This window comes from Gobius niger (genome assembly GCF_951799975.1).
Source record: "Gobius niger genome assembly, chromosome: 3".
Taxonomy (NCBI): Eukaryota; Metazoa; Chordata; class Actinopteri; order Gobiiformes; family Gobiidae; genus Gobius; species Gobius niger.
Window position 1 is genome coordinate 114,541 of NC_136854.1, and position 18,934 is coordinate 133,474.

The following is an 18,934-nucleotide window of genomic DNA, read 5'->3' on the forward strand; positions in this document are numbered from 1 at the left end:
CTTGTTGAGACCGAATTGCAAGCGGACGGGTCAGCTGTATTTATCCAATTTCTGCCGCCAGTCAGGCTACGTCAGAAGCGAGGGACTTTCCAAACCACAACCACGTCCCTTATTCTGAGAATGCTGAACGCCCAAAGGTTTCCTGTAATTGTTTTTGTCTCTTAACCTCGAGCTGCGGGGCAGACTTTGTTTAGATTGTCCAATCATCACATAGAGGGCCATTTCTCCCCAGTAACACAAGTTATTTTTACACACACATCATGTACATCGCTTACAAAATGCTGATCTGAAAACCTGATCAGAAAAACAAGAGCAATTATAACCAACATAATCATTTTTATAGCACTGATTTCTTTGTTTTTATTATTTTTATAGCATCCTGGTCCTGCAAGGAACCTTGGCTAGGTATATTTATTTTTATTATTTTTTATATCAGAGTTTTTTCCATTTTACCATCATTTATAAACATTATTCCATATACCTGACATTTCATATTTGGGAACCTCAGTATTACTGCACCTTTGTGATACCAAGGTTCCATTCTATATACATTTTTACAAGCAGGATTCATCACTTGTTGGGAAATACATTTTCTAGAAACACCTTTAGAATTTAGGCCATAAGTCAAAATCAACCACTTAATAAGAGACTGTCACTTCTCTTCGATCTTTCCAAGCAAGCAAGCAAGCATCATTACAATAAAGCAAGTTAACCTGTAATAAACATTGAATGAGGATTGAAGCACTCTGGTAACCTTAGTAAACTTGGTACGCTTTTAACAGTAATCCATATGTTATATCTTGTATTGGTAAAAAGAAACAAATTCATATTCAACTCCATTAATCATATAAAAAGCCTTCACAACAAATACTCAAAGTCATGTTAAAATAAAGAAATCTTTCCTATTATAAATCTTCTTCTTATTATAAAAAGTCAATACAAAATAAAAACACTTTTCTTTTTCTTTTTGCAAAATGCTCATTTTTATAATCGCCCTTTTCATTTGGAACTTTTGTTGGAGCAAGCGAGGTTAGGGAACTAAACTACTAATTTTTTATACTCCTGGGTTTTCTGTGAGACCCTGTCGGCATCTCCTCCCCTTTTTTGTTTTGGCTGTCCATCCCTAACGGGAATTTAGCCTAATAGTCTGCCGAAGCAGCCTGAAACAGCAGCCCAGGAATTCTCTCGCATAGAGCACCCCCTCCGCTCAGCTTCTGCCCTTCAAACCACAGGCATGATTACTACATCATTAAATCCCGCTTGCGGACAGACTCTGGGCAGAGAGAGGGTGCAGCCAGAGGCCCTGGTATAAACTCCTCCACGCCAATCCTTCTACAGCGTCATATCTTTCACAGACTTTGATTGGAACGGACCCAATCTGGTACACGTGCACATTCCTAACATGGACCTAGTGGTGTGCACATGCAACCACTATCACCAAAAAATGCCTTTAAAATAGGCTTGTAAGTGGCCCGCCCATTCTCCGTGAAAATAGCCAGAGTTCTTTGCCTGGCAGCATGTTGGACTCAGTCAGAGTTTCTCCTGAAATTCGTAAATTTTCCAAATGTCCCCCTTTATTCACAAAAGCCACAGTTTTAGACTCGTAAGGACTTATACTAACCCTCTGTCACCGAAACATGTTTTAATTTGGACGTTTTTGCCAATTCAGCTTTTTCTGGACTGTACAATCACAGGAAGTTCAGTTAGGCACTTTCCTGTCCGACTCTCTGTATATTCCTCGTGCTATATGGGTATCACCAAAATATTGCTTCATGCATCGAGGGTACTTTGGGGCTTGAGCACCCTCTCAACCAATCTTTGGGCGGCCAGGGGAATTTACCCTAATTACAAAATGATTCAATATATTATTGCCCAACTGTAATTCTGTTTTCTGCAAATACACCAGTGCAGTCATTGATAAGATTAATGAGATGTGTCTCTCACAGCCTGTACAGCTCCGTTGGTAGAGTGCTGGGTTCTCATCCAAAAGATGACTGGATTGATTCCAACATTGACTTTTTTTTTTGGACTCGGCACTTATTGGGAAGAACATGAATCACCGCCTATGGTGGGGGGGACCAAATGTCTGGGAATTTAGAGAATCCTCGCTCTCATCAGGCCCATGTTTGTCTGGACTTTCAGCTCTCAGTGACAGCGTGGTCATCTCAGGTGAAAGCAGTTGCTAGTCCAAACACAGCCTTGACACCTTTGTAATGCTTTTTCGTTTTAGATGGGCCGCTGCACACTTCATCCGAGCCTGAAACACATGACCGTAGGGCATTTCATAAGATATTTGTTAGTTCGGCTGTCACATATCCTATACCTGTGTAGTATCATAGATAGAGCGTTGTTTTTTTTTTTTTTTTTTTTTTCCGTTTAACTTGGCGCCTACTCGGAAGAACATGCATCGGCAAACTATGGTCCCACCCTCATGAAAAACAGGGAACAAACGCTTTCACAATATGCAGAACTAAAGAGAAAGAAATGGGGAGATAGTAGGGAAACAATTGAACACTGGGGAATATATCGAAAACGAAAAAATGTATGAGGGCGACATTACCTGAAATGACCTCTCTCCTCCTGTGGCGTGCTGAGAAAGACATTTCTCCAAGGTAATTTAGAGAGCAGTAGCCCACATCAGGCCCACATTATTATGGAGTTACAGCTCAGGGAAAGTGCGCTGGTCTTTGGTGGAGGAGGTTGCCAGTTCAAATATGGCTTTGACCCTTTTATAATGCTTTCACTTTTCTTGCCAGCGCAAGAGAGAGGCCAGGTTGGGTGTGAGGCAGAGGCGAGGCTGGGCTAAATTAAACATGGACTAAAGCAAAACCAACAGATCATGAACTAAAGTTAGAAACAAATAAAGCAAATGTTTGTTAAGAAACCAAAATAAATATAGCATCTGTTGTAAAGGGCCGCCGTCCATGGTACTTGTTCACATTACCTGATAATATACACCAGATGTTTACATACACTATATGAAAAGACACATTTGTAGGCCGCCTTGTGTGCCTATGCCTTTTCCGCTCTGCCAATACGTTTAATCTGGACTGAGATCAGGACTTTGTGATGATCAAAACATGGACTTTGTTTTCCTGAAGCCGCTTTGTAACAGTTTGGCTTAGGGTCATTGTTCATTTTCAGACCCATCTGCCCCAAGCTTTAACTTCCTGCTCTGGAGATGTTGCTCCAATATTTCCACATAGAGTTCTTTCTTCATGATGTCGTCTATTTAGTGAAGTGCACCAGCCCCTCCCAAAGCAGAACAGCCCCACAGCATGACACAGCATTGATCTTCACATTTCAGACACAGCACGTTCATCTCTGGGACACAGAACCCGCCTTCTTTCTGACCGGTGTGATGATTGGACATTTATATCACTGTTTTAACCAATGAACCTGAACCTTCAAGAGTCTGGAAATCACACCCAAGGAGGAACCAGACCTGAGCTTCAGAGGTCATGACATCATCATCTGGGCTTTGAACTGTTTAAAGGTGTAGGAATCTCAATCTAATATTCTAATGCACCTAAAAAAGTTAAATATGTGTTTTTGCTTTAAATAAAAGAATATTATGAAGGTGTTGTAGGTAAAGAGATCTGATCTATTACTCATTGACTTTTCTCCTTTTATTGATGCAGCGTCACCTGAGGCGGAGCTGCTCTTTGCTCCTGGTCCGACAGGTTCAACACGTCTTTACAGATCCACGAACGGGACGGACCTAGAGGAGAGAGGAGCCCCACAGCTCCAGGCAAAGAGAGATGTCCACTTAATTATTCGGTAATCCCTTATGATTACTGTACTGGAGTCACTTTAAGAGGAATCATCAACTCTCCACATTCCACCGTGAGTACAGAGAAAACCTTTTATTCAGGTAGAATGTGTCACAGACAGTTACTTAGTGCTCAAGTGGTTTCTATATTTTAGACAAAGCCGCTTTAAATGTTTGCTTCTAGCTGTGGTTTATGTTTCCCATGACTTTGTTGATTTGAGATGCTTCACTGTGACCTCGTGCTGAGTCTCCAGTCTCTGCCGTTCCAACTGTCACCTCAGATAAACTTGAATAAAACCATAAACGTGTTTGTTATAAAGATATTGGACGGTGATCCTCCAGAGTGGATGAAGGGTCATTATTTATACACTACAGTTTAATGTTTGATACATTTACAACATAGAAGCAAAACAGCAGCAGCAGAAACAGGCCTGGACGACTGAGAGCCCATAGTTTAACACTGAGATGGAGCAGGTCAGAATGTGTCTTTGAACTTTTCTGAGCTGCTTTTGTTACTGGGCCGAGTTTTGAACTACATTTCCCATAAGCCCCGGGACAGATGACGCGGCCCCTTTCCCAGCGCTGTAGCCATGTTAATGCTGACAGGTAGGAGAAGGCTTCATTACAAAGGTATGAATGTTATCAATTTTATGGACAGGGAGGTGGTTTTGTGACAGTCTAAATCTGAGGACAGTTTCCAAGTGTGACAGTGTCAGTGACCCTGGTACTCTGACCCTGGTACTGTGACCCTGTTACTCTGACCATGGGACTCTGGCCCTGGGACTCTGGCCCTGGGACTCTGACCCTAGGACTCTGACCCTGATACTCTGACCCTGATACTCTGACCATGATACTCTGACCATGATACTCTGACCATCATACTCTTGACACCTGGGTGTTTTTTAAAGGTTAAATCTGAGTTAATTTGTCAGGGAATTGAGTTTAAATTGTCACATTTGGTCCCACCAAGTTCTCGAGTGTTACATTTACACCACATTTTCATCACTGTCCCACAGTAATTCACCCAACGAAACCTTCATAACCAGATTCTTAATTTGACACAATTTTTCAACCAAAAAAAGTGGTGTGAGACGATGGTCCATTCAGTTTATCATTAGCTGGATGCCCAAATGTACATTTTTGTTTAAAAACATCCAGGCTTCCCACCGGTCAACAGAGAGAGAGAGAAGGGATATGTCTTTTAACATGTATCTAATTCTATTTTTGAATCGCTTGCTGCCTCTTGGCCAGGACTCCCTTGAAAAAGAGGTTTTTAATCTTAGTGGGACGCTCCTGGTTAAGTAAAGGCAAAAAAAAAAAAAAGCCACATAAAGGCTGTCATTTCTAATGGCTTCCTGCTATTTACAAGGGAAATTGGCTTCTGATCGGCTCAGGATTTCATTAGGTCTTGCCCAATGGTGATCCGGAGTCGCCTGCCTCCGGGAATTTGCTTAAAAATGACTTTTATCCCAAACCGTCCCCGATTGCTCCTTTATCATGATCGGAGTGCTTCTCGGCTCACGTTTCGTTCTGCGCCGGCGGCAATTTTACCAAAAAAGTGTTGTTACTCTAAAAATGGTCAAGGGGCCTCGAGTGTCAAGCTATTCCTCACGGTCCTTCCTGGGTCTGTGGGTGAGTTTGATGCACTTCAGAGACATCTTTGGGGGGAGGTCTCTGGGGCTGGAGTTGTGTGCTCAAAGCTTGACCTTTGCCTATTCACTCAGAGACTAAAGGGTCATAGGCAGTGCACCCCGTGTCGAGGAAACATCATCTCCTGAATGTATGAAAACCATATTTTTTGTAATTGACAAATGGGAAATGTCAATTTTTAAATTTAGGGAAATTTCCTTGGTCAAAAATCGGACAAACCAGTTACCAATATATGGAGATTTCAGTGCACCCTGGAGTCAATGATGCTAAAAGTTGTTTATTGACTTAGATTAATGTAAATATCAGGTTTCTAATTAAAACAGATCATAAACAAATTGATGAACTCCCTGGGCATTGCTTTGACCTAAAACAACACTATATTTTAGGTTGTCTAGTCCATACACAGGCAGTATGAGAGCCTTCCTCATGGTCTAGTGGTCATGGCTGTGGGCCAAGACCACAAGCTGTGGGCTTTGGTACGGGATCTCAGTTGTCCTCTGACCTGGTTTGACTTCTATTTACCTCAGTTGACTTCATTTGACCTCAATCTACCGAAATTCACATCATTGTCATTTAGTGACACGATCATACTTCGAGTCAAGAGTCCCAGGGTCAGAGTCCCACGGTCAGAGTTCCAAGGTTACAGTCCCATGGTCAGAGTACCAGGGTCACTGACACCAAGGACACTTACTGACACTGTTGCACTTAAAAAATTGACTTAGATTCAAGCTGTCAAATATACACCAAGGTGTTGGAGTCCCATGTTGAGAGTTCCAAGGTCAGAGTATCAGAGTCACTGAAACTGAGGACACTTCTTGAGTGCTCGGTGTCAGTGACCCTGGTACTCTGACCATGGGACTCCAACGCCTGGGTATATTTTTGACAGCTGAAATCTTAGTTCATTTTCTAAGTGTAACAGTGTCCTTCCTGCCAGTGACCCTGATACACTGACCATGGGACTCTTAAATCTGATAAAATTGTCTAAGTTTGACAGTGTCTTAGTGGCACTGTTACACTTAGAAACTGTAGTAAGATTTAAGCTGTCAAAAAAACACCCAGGTGCCAAGAGTCCCATGGTTAGAGTACCAGGGTCAAAGATCAGGTTAAGAGTACCAAGGTCAGAGTATCAGGGTCACTGACACTGTCACACTTAGAAAATTTACTCAGATTTAATTTGTCAAAAAAAAAAACACCCAAGTGTCAAGAGTTCAAGGGTCAGAGTATCAGGGACACTGACACTGAGAACACTGATGACACTGTCACACTGAGAAAATGTACTAAAATTAAAGTTGTCAAAAAAACACCAAGGTGTCAAGAGTACCATGGTCAGACTATCAGGGTCACTGACACTAAGGACACTTACTGACACTGTCACACTTAGACAATTTGATCAGATTTAAGAGTCCCATGGTCAGAGTATCAAGGTGACTGGCAGTAAGGACACTGTTACACTTAGAAAATTAACTAAGATTTCAGCTGTCAAAAATATACCCAGGCGTTGGAGTCCCATGGTCAGAGTACCAGGGTCACTGTCACTGAGGACACTTAGTGGCACTGTTACACTTAGAAACTGTAGTAAGATTTAAGCGGTAAAAAAAAACCCATGCGCCAAGAGTCCCAGGGTCAGAGTATCAGGGTCAGACTATCAGGGTCACTGACACTAAGGACACTGTTACACATAGAAAATTAACTAACATTTCAGCCATCAAAAATATACCCAGTCATTGGGGTCCCATGGTCAGGGTCACACTTAAAAAATGTGCTAAAATTAAAGTTGGCAAAAAAAACACCCAAGTGTCAAGAGTTCCAGGGTCAGGGTATCAGGGACACTGACACTGAGGACACTGATGACACTGTCACACTTAGACAATTTGATCACATTTAAGAGTCCCATGGTCAGAGTACCAGGGTCACTGATACTGAGGACACTTACTGACACTGTTGCACATAAAAAATGTACTAAAATTAAAGTTGTCAGAAAAACACCCAGGTGTCAAGAGTACCATGGTCAGACTATCAGGGTCACTGACACTAAGCACACTTACTGACACTGTCACACAAATTACTTAGATTCAAGCTGTCAAAAATATATCAAGGTGTTGGAGTCCCATGTTGAGAGTAACAGGGTCAGAGTACCAGGGTCAATGACACTAAGGACACTTACTGACAGTCAGACTTTGACAAATTGATCAGATTTAAGGGTCACTGGCAGGAAGAACACTGTTACACTTAGAAAATGAACTAAGATTTCAGCTGTCAAAAATATACCCAGACTTTGGAGTCCCATGGTCAGAGTACCAGGGTCACTGACACTAAGGACACTTACTGACACTGTCACACTTAGAAAACTGACTTAGATTCAAGCTGTCAAAAATATACCAAGGTGTCGGAGTCCCATGTTGAGAGTTCCAGGGTCAGAGTCCCAGGTTCAGAGTCCCAGGGTCAGAGTCCCAGGGTCAGAGTACCAGGGTAAGAGTACCAGGGTCACTGACACTTAGGACACTGTTAAATGTAAAATAACTTGGAAGATCGAGACTGAAGAAGTTTGTCTGCTTCGTCATGTTTTGTGTGGATCGACCAATCACAGAGCTTGCCTTCTCCAGCTCTTTGACATGAGGTCACATTACTGTCTCCGCCCCTTCAGCTCCTGCCAGCTCACTGATTGGCTGCCAGGGCGACCATAATCTAGACTTTAGTGTCTTGTGTTTGGAGCCGAGTGGAAACAGCACAGGTTTAGTCTCTCAAAGGTCGAGGGTCAAACTCAGTCAGCTGTGTCTGATTTTCTTCAGTCACTGTAGCAGTAAAGTCAAATACAAACAACACAAACTGTGCTTCAACTTCTATTGAAAATGCTTGGACTCAAACTCACAACGCTGAGGATGGAGTAATATTGTGCATGTAAATGTAGCCAGTGTTGATGGTGTTAGTTTTGGATGGACTTTGTGCCGATGAGCAGAACCTCGGTGTTTTCACTGTTGAGCTTGAGGATGTTGAGGGAGAACCAGGATTTGATTTCTTCATTGATTTGTCTTTACTCATTGTTATGTTGTTCATAAAATGTATCAATAGATGGTTTGGAGGACGGGCGTAAACTCTTATTATTCCCAGTTAGATTAGTCGTAGATACAACAAAGTGTGATGTTTATTTGTCTCTTAGATCTTTCTGAAGCTTCAGTTGTCTCAGCTGGACACATAATGGAGGAGACAGAGCACAGAGAGGACGGAGCCCTTTCCTCTAAAACCACTGACCCCAAAGCTCAGAGGTGAGATCCACCACTGTCCAACACGTCACAGACTGACATCGTCTTACAACAATCGTAAAGTCAAGTAATCCAACAGGAAACAGAAAAAACTTTCACCAAGTCCAGAGTCTCATGTCTATGATCCATCATCACCAAAGGACTTCTGTGATGCTCTATATAGACAAAGTATTCATACGCCTCCACTCACATTTGAACTTTAGTGAGATCCCATTCTTCATTCATAGGGTTTGATATGATGCTGGTCCACCCTGTCCAGCTAAAGCACCTTCAACTCTTCCCACCGTGATGTTGGACGAGAAGTCTCTGCTCTAATAAGGTCAGGACTCTGTGCAGGACAATCTAGTCCATCCATGTCTTTATGGACCTGGCTTTCTGCAGTGGGGAACAATCACGTTCAAACAGGAGGGACCATCCCCGAACTGTTCCACAAAGTTAGGAACATGGAACCGTCCAAAATCTCTGAAGTAGCGTTCCTTTAACTGGAACAACGAGGCCACCTGCTGAAGAACAACCCCACACCATAATCCCCTCCTCCAAACTCTACACTTAGCACAATGCAGTCAGTTCTCCTGGCAGTCTCCAAACCCAGATGGTCCATCAGAGCCAGGTGGAGAAGTGTGATTGGTCAGAGAACATCTCCTCTGCTCTGGAGTCCACCACTGCATCAGAAGCTTTGCACTTGGTGAAGAAAGGCTCTGCAGCTGCTCGGCCTGAAACCCCATGAAGCTCCACACACTGTTCTGAAGCTTCAGGAAGGTTGGAGGTCTGCTGCAAGTGAACGTTTATGTTTTTCCCAATCGATTCCTCTTTGTCCTCTTTGTTCTCATATCACACACAGCTGACTTTGTAATAATTAGGAAGTTTCATGCCTGGTGTTGTTTCACAGGAGGCTTCAGTAGCACGCTGGACTTCACTGAGCTCCTGACCTGTTCTTTCACAGATGTTTGTAGAAACAGTCTGCAGCATCTGGGTGTGATCTTATACAGCTGTGGCCATGATACTGATCAGAACCTGATTTACATTATGTGGAAGAGCGTCCCAATACTTTAGCCAATATACTGTATGTTTTACACAACCTGACCTCCAGATCCTCTCGTCCCACCTCTGCAGAGACGAACACTGGAACAGGTTTAATGATGACATCCCTCAGTGTGGACCTCAGTGGTCTTCACAGAGACAGAGCAGAATGACGTTAATCTGAGACCAGGACAGTTCCATGTGTTTCACTCAAGTGTTTAATCTGTGTCTCAGGATCCTCCAGAAACATCGTCCGTCTGAACCTGGTCCCAGTTGTGTCTCCCTGAGGAGTGACCGGTCTAAACCAATGGGGTTCAAGACAAAGATGTGAGTTTCAAGAACTGTTTTTTATGGAATATAATGATTTAAGTTCAAAAGCAGTTTTTGATGGGAATTAAAGGAACTGTAACTGATTTGTATCTACTATTGGAATGATATTAGTTGTGTCCTCCTTTAGCAGATTGTGAACTCAGATATTTAAATGAAAAACACTGTAACTATTTAACACTGTATCAATGTCATGGATGTTCATGGCTGGTTTTGTGCATTTCTGTGACTTTGACACTGAAAAGTGAAATCGGTGAAATGAGCCGATAAACTCGTCTCAGTGAAGAAAATGATGCTACAAAAACATTAGAAAAGTCACGAGTGCGGAGTAATGTACAACTAGATTTCGAATTAAACATTGCAAGCTGATATATCGGCCCGATATCATGTTGATGAAAAAGCTCAGTCAGAGCCTTTAAATGAGCCACACCTTCCTCTAGTTCAGAAACATCACTGTGAAAATCAGTCACAAGTTTGTGCAGCTCAGAGGCTCGGAACCTATTGTATGTGTTTTATGTTGCAGACTTTTCCTTATACTTTTAGAGCCATAAGAGATAGGTGAGTTACTGATTTTAGTTTTAGAATCTGCAGATATTAGTCTTTAGTAAGAGCTTCCTATAAAGAACAAACTTAACAGTAGGGGGCGCTGTATGTCCCTCACACAGCGCTCTATAAGTAGATCTTTAAGAAAACCCAAAGGAGGAGCAGCTTTTATTGTAACTCACAACGGTGAAAACATTTCAGGATTTTAGGTAAACTGTAGGTTTTCATATGATTTTACTGAATATAAATATGTACAAGTTAATTCCAAATACTTCTGTGATTTATGTGATATTTTAAATTTGACCATAATCCATCACAGCCCAGAGTCTGACCCTGGTCCCTTCTGTGAGTCGCTCTGCAGTAACTGGTCGAAGCATCATCCCTTTAACTTTTCCTCAGAGCCGTAAGTTTCGTAAGTGATGTTGTGGATGATAAAGTCATGGACAGATGTGACTTCTCTGTTGTGTCTCTGTCACAGAGTGGAGCAGGCTCCAGAGCTCAGAGCTCAGCAACATCACACTCAGCTGGACTCCATATTTAAGGTGTGTCCTTCACTGAAGTTTGGAGATGTTCAGATGAATGGACTTGTTTCACACAGATCTGACACTGACTGCATTTGTGTTGTTTCTAATGTGTCTGTGCAGCTTCTGGAGGAGGACATCTTCACTTTTGTCCAGAAGGAGCTGAAGAAGCTCCACAAGGTTCTGAGCACAGATTACCCAGAATGCTTAGAGCCTGATGAGGATGAGGATGGAGAGGCTTTTCTGAAGATCACTGTGAACTTCCTGAGGAGGAGGCAGCAGAAGGAGCTGGCTGAGCGTCTGTGGAGCAGTAGGTCCATTTCACTCAGTCATTTGATCTTCTCTGAGACTCAGGCTCTGTCTGTGTCTTCATTCAGGGAGATGTTCTGGAGTTCTTCAGCGTAAACTGAAGCGTGACCTGCAGCAGAAGTGTCAGTGTGTGTTTGAGGGCGTGGCTAAAGCAGGAAGCCCCGCCCTCCTGCAGCAGATCTACACAGAGCTCTACATCACAGAGGGAGGGGCCTCAGAGGTCAACCAGGAACATGAGGTCAGACACATGGAAACAGCCTCCAGGAAAGCAGGCGGAGCAGAGACAGCCATCACATGTGAAGACATGTTTAAAGGCCCCGCGGACACAGAGGCGCCCGTCAGAACAGTGCTGACAAAGGGAGTGGCTGGCATCGGGAAAACACTGCTCACTCAGAAGTTCAGTCTGGACTGGGCTGAAGGCAAAGCCCACCAGGACGTCCAGCTGCTGTTCCCCTTCACTTTCAGAGCACTCAATGTGCTGAAGGACAGGAGCTTCAGCCTGGTGCAGCTGCTCCATCACTTCTTTAGAGCAACAGAAGAAGTGAGCAGCTTTGAAGATCTGCAGCTGCTCTTCATCTTGGACGGTCTGGACGAGTGCAGACTTCCTCTGGACTTCACCCAAACCAAGGCCCTGACGGAGCCCACAGAGAGTGCCTCAGTGGAGGAGCTGCTGGTGAACCTCATCAGGGGGAGCCTGCTTCCCTCCGCTCGCCTCTGGATAACCACACGCCCCGCGGCGGCCAATCAGATCCCTGCTTAGTGCGTCTCCATGGTGACAGAGGTGCGAGGGTTCAGCGACCCACAGAAGGAGCTGTACTTCAAGAACAGGTTCAGAGACGAGGCCCACACAATCATCTCCCACATCAAGACGTCCCGAAGCCTCCACATCATGTGCTTCATGCCAGTCTTCTGCTGGATCCTCTCCACAGTCCTGGAGCATGTGCTGAAGACCAGAGAGAGAGCAGAGCTGCCCAAGACCGTGACTCAGATGTACATCCACTTCCTGGTGGTTCAGGCCAAAGTCAAGAACATCAAGTATGAAGGAGGATCTGAGACAGACCCACACTGGAGTCCACAGACCAGGAAGATGGTGCAGTCTCTGGGAAAACTGGCCTTTGAGCAGCTGCAGAAAGGAAACCTGATCTTCTACGAGAGTGACCTGAGCGAGTGTGGGCTGGACGCTGCAGCCGCCTCAGTGTACTCCGGAGTCTTCAAACAGGTCTTTAGAGAGGAGCCAGGCCTGTACCAGGACAAGGTCTACTGCTTCATCCATCTGAGTGTGCTGGAGTTTCTGGCTGCTCTTCACGTCCATAAGACCTTCGTCGACACTGGAGTTAACCTGCTCTCCCCAAAAACACAGAAGTCCACTCTGCTCAGAGTCAAACCTAAACTGAAACATCAGACGGCTGTGGACCAGGCCTTACAGAGTCCAAACGGACACCTGGACTTGTTCCTGCGCTTCCTCCTGGGTCTTTCACTGCCGACCAATCAGAGCCTTCTCCAAGGTCTGCTGACACAGACAGGAAGTAGCTCTCAGACCAATCAGAAAACAGCTAAGTACATCAAGCAGAAGCTGAGTGAGGAAGTGTCTGCAGAGAGAAGCATCAACCTGCTCCACTGTCTGAATGAACTGAATGATGGTTCTCTGGTGGAGCAGGTCCAACAGTACCTGAGCTCAGGACGTCTGTCTGAAGGTGGACTGTCTCCTGCTCACTGGTCAGCTCTGGCCTTCATCTCACTGTCATCAGAAGAAGCTCTGGAGCAGTTTGAGCTGAAGAAATACTGTGCTTCAGAGGAGGCTCTGCTGAGGCTGCTGCCAGTGGTCAAAGCCTCCAACAAAGCTCTGTGAGTGAGGTCTATGTAAGTATGAACCTTCTAAACTTCTCCTAAAACAGTGTGTTCTCTCCAGACTGAGCAGCTGTAACCTGTCAGAGAGCAGCTGTGAAGCTCTGTCCTCAGTCCTCAGCTCCTCTAGTCTGACAGTCCTGGACCTCAGTAACAACGACCTGAAGGACTCAGGGCTGAAGATGTTGTCTGTTGGACTGAAGAGTCCTCACTGTAAACTGGAGCAGCTCAGGTCAGAGGGTTTACTCTTCACCTCTGTGAGTTTGTCATTTCTATGACTCTGTTTAACCCTGTGTGTTCAGACTGTCAGGGTGTCTGATCTCAGAGGAAGGCTGTGCTGCTCTGGCCTCAGCTCTGAGGTCCAACCCCTCCCATCTGACAGACCTGGACCTCAGCTTCAACCATCCAGGAGACACAGGAGTAAAGCTCCTGACTGCTCTACAGGAGGAGCCCCACTGCTCACTCTCCACTCTCAGGTGAGGACAGTTATTACACAGTTATTACACAGTTATTACACAGTTATTACACAGTTATTACACAGTTATTGCACAGTTATGAGACAGTTATGACAGTTATGACAGTTACTCAGATTTTACGCAGTTGTTACGCAGTTATTACGCAGTTATTACGCAGTTATTACGCAGTTATTACGCAGTTAAGGCCTCTTCATACTCCACAAGACGCAAGAACTTTGTTCTTGTTCATGAGGCAAAAAGAACAAGAACAAAGTTCGTCTGAGCTCTGACATTTCATACTCCACAAGACGTGTTTCTGCCGAACTGCCACGCCCCCTTTTTCCGCAGCCAAAACAAACAAGGAATGACCGAAATAAAACGAGCTATTTGACTTCAAACTATTAGAAAATGTATCAGTCACGATATTGCAAACATTTTGAAGATTGACTTCATGTTAGGCACATCTCCCGCTGGTTTATTATGTTAGAAAACGTTAGCGTTAACGTTAAAAGTTTACCTCCGTGTCACTCGGTAAAACCATGTTGTTTGACGTCTGTGTAGCTCAGTACAGGCGTTGTCCATCCAAGAACCTTCACTGAACATGTTGGTGACGTTTCCCGGTGTTTGATGAAAGGGTCTAAGATGTACAAGCCTGGTATTCCTCCGTCCACAAGCCTGAACCACTTTTTTCTTCATCACTCGCCTCTTTCACGCAGGTAGCGCCAGGCTCTTCTGCTTCCTCTTCGTCCCCGCCCAAAACGTCCGCCTGTTTCTCCCCAGGACTTTGTCTCATTTGCGGGTCCTTGTCCTTCAGCGAAGTATTTTACTGCCACGAGCGGTGGCGCAAAACTATCCATGTTGTCTCCGTTTTCCGCACCGGTGCTAGGACGTAAACATTGGATTCTCGCTTCCCGCTTCCGCCAAAATAACCCCGCCCACTAAAAATCCAGCCAATCACAGCCAGAGTTCTCGCAGCCCGGCCGAAATAGTTCTGCTGAGCCGAAGTGTCAGCCAGAGCTGCCGAACAGGAGCTGCGCGAACAAAATGACGTCATTTTGTTCTTCCGTCTTGTGGAGTATGAATAGGCCTTTATTACGCAGTTATTACGCAGTTGTCACGCAGTTGTCACGCAGTTATTACGCAGTTATGTCGCAGTTATGTCGCAGTTATGTCGCAGTTATGTCGCAGTTATGTTGCAGTTATGTCGCAGTTATGTCGCAGTTGTCACGCAGTTGTCAGTTATTAGTTATTACTCAGTTATTACACAGTTATTACACAGTTATTACACAGTTATTACAGTCGACACAAACTGTGGATCAGACGATGATTCATCATAATTAGGACGTTATTTTTCTCATTTTCACATTTTCATGTAATTGTGTTTTATTTGAGTCCATTCAGATTCTTTGTGCATCAGTGACAACATTAGCTCATGTTTTGGTGTCGATCTTTAAATAAAACGGAGACGTAACATTCAATCCTCACGTATGTGACAGTTAGCAAGTCGGCTCGTCCGGGAGACTCTTCAGAGTCTGTTAGCATAAGCCTCAAACATCGCACATTCTGATCAATCAGAATGTTCATGTTAAACATTCTGATCAGATGTTTAACTGTCCACATTTAGGTTTCTGTCAACGCCTCTTTAGAAAACATTAATGAATGTCCAGAGCATTAAAGGTTTGACTTCAGATACAAATGAGTGAATGAAAGTGTCGTCTGAGCTAAATGCTAACTCAGATTCAGTTTCTTCTTTTTGTGGCTCAGATTCACATCCAGTGGCCTCGAAAAATCATCTAATTATATGTTAATGATAAAGAAACCACATAAAGGATATCAATGCCATGAAAAGGACAAACTGTTCCTCACCATACTTTAGTTTTGTGCTGGGCTTCACTGTTTATTCTTACAGATGTAACGATCAATTTAAAACAGGTCCCTGATTCCAGGGCGACACAATGACCCTGTAACTGTGAGGCTGTTTAGTTGTTCCTGTGTGACATCATCTGCATGCCCTGTTTAACTGAAGTGTGTTTCCTCAGACTGGATCATGCTGGAGCTGAGAGGTTAAAACCAGGATTCAGGAAGTGTGAGTATAGCGTTCACACAAAGCATTCTGGGTAATGGAGTCTTCATATAAACACTGTCTGCAGTGAGACCCGTTTCATCCCCAGAGAAGTGTCTCCTGCTCAACATGTTTTTACTGAGTTTCTGTTGAAACAACTTTGTCATGTTTTGATTTTCTCACAACGATCAGCAACTGGTTCATTTAAAATTGTATCGTCATGAACAGGTTATTGAGGACAAATGCTTTTCTTTTTTACATTATTTTATTAAGGGGGCTCTGCAATCGTTATACGGGAGCTTCAAAAACAGCTTCATCTTTTAAAGAATTTGTAACCCCCCAAACAAAAGTCACATTTTATTTTTGTTTACTGAAAAGATTTGTGAAAAAGCCGAGTCCACACTGGTCAGTCTGCAGCCACATGTTTGTTCCTCAGAGTTCACAGGTCGGGAGCATGGCCGTATCTACCATTGAGGTCCATTTTAACTTCTTTTTTTAACACATTGATAATCCTTTGTAAACACGCGCTTATACAGACGGAAGAGCCTCTAATTCAGATGTGGATGAGCTGGTTCTGGACCTACATGTGTCCACTCTAAAACCCAACCTCATGGAACCTTTGGACCCGAGTGTAAACTGGGCGGAGGCGCGGCTGAGGCGGTGTCCGCCCTCACTACAACAGCAGCGCCTTTAGCATGAACCGCACTAAAGTTTCTTTACTCTCTGCCATAAAGAGGGAGGAGCCTGTGCGTGGTCAGACTGACGTGACTTGGAGTTTTCCTCTCAGTCTGATCCGAGGAGTGAGAGGAAGTAGAAGCGTCTGTGGCCTCATCGTTCTCCTCCTCTGCCGCTGAACCCCTGGCTTTGTGTCTGTCTCATGCAGAGACTGTAATGTCCTGCTTAGAAATGATCTTGGCTTTAATGAGAGCTGAAACCAGTGGTTTGACAGTGAGGGCGCCGCAGAGGGGGCGGGGCCAGAGCGCAGAGTCCAAACCAGAGTCTGATGTTCAGAATGAGCCGGTCACTGGGACAAAGCAAAACCCTCAGCTTTACCCGTTCACACAAACAGCCTCCAAATGTGTAGGAACCACTGGCCCAGGCTCTTTCTGTGACACAGTCTCTCTGGTCCTAACGTTTCCTCCTCACTGAAGCAGAGGAAGAGATGAAGAGGTTCAAGCAAAGCCAGTTAGTCTTCGGGGTCACAGGGGAAAGAGCTGCAGACGCCTCAGGTTCAGCAACAAAGAGACAGAGAATCATGAAGAAGACGGGAGAGAGAAAGTGCAGCATCCACGGCGTCACTGAAGCTTCTCTCAAAGTCTGACACACTGGGTTTATACATGAACCCGTCTAGTCTCACTCAGTCCAGGTCCAGTCCTTATAGTCCTGGTTTAGTCCTGTAGTCTCTCTCAGTCCAGTCCTTATAGTCCTGGTTTAGTCCTGTAGTCTCTCTCAGTCCAGTCCTTATAGTCCTGGTTTAGTCCTGTAGTCTCTCTCAGTCCAGTCTTTATAGTCCTGGTTTAATCCTGTAGTCTGTCTCAGTCCAGTCCTTATAGTCCTGGTTTAATCCTGTAGTCTGTCTCAGTCCAGTCCTTATAGTCCTGGTTTAGTCTGTGAACCTGTTCAAGTCTTTAAATATTCTTAAATCAGGAATTTACAGGAACTAAACTCAAGTTACACCTTCATGAGTCTGAGACGTGTTTTGTTCCTGATAAAGCACTTTCTAAGAGTTTAAATGTAAATGTTCATTATGTTTCTTTATCTGTGACAGCGCGACACAAACAAGAATTCAAGTGTTAATACGAAAGAAAATGTTTGTTAAATGTGATTTCAGAACATTCCAGGTTATGTGTGGCTACGTCACAAGAGAAACTAAACTGAAACATAAATAAATGAGCTCAGCTTCACTCAGACGATCCTGTGAAGCCTTTGGAACAGAAGCATTTTTACAGAAACAATCATTAAAGCTCCTGTTTTATTCTATTGTCGGGGTGAAATGTTACAAACTGTGGCTTAAAAATGTGCAGTTTCTTCATTTTTTTATTCTTAAGTGAATCAATAATTAAATCGATCATGTATTTATTGATATAATTATATTTTAATCTTTGAGTCCATTTCAAATCAATATAAATGTTGTTCTCCTCTAAAGAGTGAACAGGGACTAACTGCTGCTGTGTTTTCTCTCCGTCAGATTTCACTGAACTCTCTCTGGATCCAAACACAGCTCAGAGGAAACTCAAACTGTCTGACAACAACAAGAAGGCCACATGTGTTTAAAGATCAGCCGTATCCAGATCATCAGGACAGATTTGACTGGTGGCCTCAGCTTCTGTGTGACTCTGGTCTGACTGGGCGCTGTTACTGGGAGGTCCAGTGGAGAGGGAGGGTTTATATATCAGTGTCTTACAGAGGAATCAGGAGGAAAGTAGGACGTTTTGACAGTGGGTTTGGACACAATGATCTGTCCTGGAGTCTGTCCTGCTCTGAAGATGGTTTCTCTGTTTGGCATAAAAACTGTTGAGCTATGCTCTCATTTTGTTATGATTTGATATATATGTTTGTGTTTACAAAATTGTCAATGACACTGATGTGGCGAATTGTTGATGATTGCTGATGAGCAACACGTGTGTCAATAAATATGGTGTGCGCCCAGTGTGGGAGAGCACTACAAAGAGTAAAGACGTGTCTGCTGTGTTTTATGCCACGCTGTTTAAGTGACTCTGCTAACAGGTTATGGGCCCAGAGTCATAACGCACAGTTGGATTAAGTACCAGGTGAAAGTCGCGACGTTTGCAGCGTGCACCTGAGGGCCGAGTTTGGGTGATCCAACCATGAGTAGAAAGGACAGAGACGCGGTGCCAACTAGCCGCTGGGCGAGGCTCGTTTTCGACGGAGATGAGAAGAACTACGAGCTATGGGAGACAAAGTTTTTGGGCCACCTCTGTTTGCAAGGGTTAAAAGACACTATTCCTAATGAACCCGCTCCCGATAATGAGGAGGATGAGGAGAAGAACGCCGAGGCCTACGCGGAGCTCATTCAGTTTTTGGATGACAAGAGCCTGTCGCTGGTAATGCGCGAAGCGGGGGATAATGGACGCGAGGCGCTCAGGATTCTCCGGGAATATTACGCTGGTAGGGGAAAGCCCAGAGTAATAAACCTGTACACCGAGTTG

At 44.2% G+C, this 18,934-nt stretch overlaps 1 pseudogene across 1 annotated transcript in view; it reads left to right on the top strand.

Annotated features, from left to right (window-relative positions):
- Nucleotides 1-18,282, top strand: part of LOC306960540 — a 30,851-nt pseudogene extending 12,569 nt beyond the window's left edge. The window contains exons 9-16 of the transcript XR_013794318.1: nucleotides 8,580-8,685; nucleotides 10,892-10,975; nucleotides 11,051-11,114; nucleotides 11,217-11,403; nucleotides 11,471-13,247; nucleotides 13,312-13,479; nucleotides 13,550-13,715; nucleotides 18,046-18,282. The product of XR_013794318.1 is annotated as an uncharacterized misc_RNA (transcript). The remainder of the gene's footprint in view (nucleotides 1-8,579; nucleotides 8,686-10,891; nucleotides 10,976-11,050; nucleotides 11,115-11,216; nucleotides 11,404-11,470; nucleotides 13,248-13,311; nucleotides 13,480-13,549; nucleotides 13,716-18,045) is intronic.
- The last annotated feature ends 652 nt before the right edge of the window (nucleotides 18,283-18,934 follow it).